We start from the raw sequence: 1,494 nt of genomic DNA, 5'->3' as shown, positions 1-1,494 counted from the left end.
GTAGGTTCAAAACCCAATTTAGTTTCCAATAAACATAAGTCAAATTTTTAGACTATCAAAATCAGACGTTATTTCACTCAAGCACACAACCATATTCATTCAAGACATAATCAGACAATTCATAAGACTCACATAGTCACCAGAAATACATTTCGCACAGTATATCCATTTATAACAATTTTCAATTTAAAATAAATTAGTTTGTATAAAAATGCCCCTACCATGACTCGTCGAAACCATAACCTCAAAATGCATTACGAAACCTTTTCTCTTAACCGAATTCAACAGCAATCCACAAACTCAGCCCCTGATCACTTTCGCAGCACTCACAGCAACTTAAAAGCGGTATTCAACATGCAGAATTCGAACCTACGTTACCAAACCTCAGAGTTTATAACCAAACAATCTAGAATTCTAACGTAGGGATTTTCGAAACACGAATACTTACCGAACTAAGAAAATGAAACAGCGGCGGTAGCTGTACCGGTTTGCCGGCAGCCCCGGCAACCACCTCGAGCGGAAGTGGCGACCAGACTCTGGCGATAGCGACTGAAACCCACATACAGAGACAATAAAGCTTCTGAAATCTTAAATGAATGAAAACCAAATTAAAAACCCTTACCGGCAGAGTTTTTCGGCGACGGCAGTGACATTTTCTGGTGGCCAGAATCACAGAGACGCAGCTCCCTTCTCCGGCAGTGACACCCGCGGCGGCCTGAACCCTTTCCTGACGGCGGCAACTTACGATAACAACGACGCCGATTTCAGTGGTAGTTTCTGGCGGCCGCAGCAGCAGCCTGGAGCTCCAGCGGTAGAGGCTCAGCCATACACGTAGGCAGCGGCGGATCTGGCAGCGACGGCTCCTCAACGGCGATGCAAAGCTTCGACGGTGACCGGGCAGTGATGAACGGCGGTGCAATAGCCACCCATTTGCGATGACGGCGAGCCCTACGACACGACGGCGACGGTAGCTCCGCGACGACTCCCTCATGCGCGTCCTCTGTTCGTGACTCAAATGGCGGCAGCAGCATCCATGAACGGCTTTTCAGCAGTGCGGTGGGACACGAACAGCCTCCCTCTCCTTGCGGGCTCTCTCTTTCTCTCTCTCTCTCTGCGGTTCTTCTTCGACGGCGACTCTAGTGGCGACGGCGACAAGGCTCAGCGGCTGTGGCGCGTGATGGCGGCGCAGACAGCTCCTCCCCCAGCGCTCTCTCCTTCTCTCTCAAATACTAACCGCGGCGACGGTGGCAGAGACACCCACTGCGCCGCCACCCTCTTCTCCCCCTCTCCTTCCTCCCTCGGTCCCCCTTTCCTTCTTACCCTTTCTATTTTCATTTCTTTCTTCCATGAAAAAGGAATCGTGTGCTGCTGCTGTATTGGGGGGGGAAGGCTGCGGTGGCTATTAGGGTTAGAGGGTGATGAGATATTTTGATGAGAAACGAATCTCTCACAAAACATCACACAACTAACCGGCAAGTGTACCGGGTCGTATCA

The 1,494-nt window shown here is 50.3% G+C and overlaps 1 long non-coding RNA gene across 1 annotated transcript; it reads right to left on the bottom strand.

Annotated features, from left to right (window-relative positions):
- Positions 231 to 698, bottom strand: LOC110263358. The gene is made up of 3 exons (XR_002348856.1): positions 623 to 698; positions 449 to 549; positions 231 to 369 (listed from the first exon to the last, which is right to left on the bottom strand). It is a non-coding gene; the product is annotated as an uncharacterized LOC110263358 (long non-coding RNA).

This window comes from Arachis ipaensis, chromosome B06 (assembly GCF_000816755.2).
Source record: "Arachis ipaensis cultivar K30076 chromosome B06, Araip1.1, whole genome shotgun sequence".
NCBI classification, from domain to species: Eukaryota; Viridiplantae; Streptophyta; class Magnoliopsida; order Fabales; family Fabaceae; genus Arachis; species Arachis ipaensis.
This window is presented reverse-complemented; position numbering and strand designations above follow the sequence as displayed.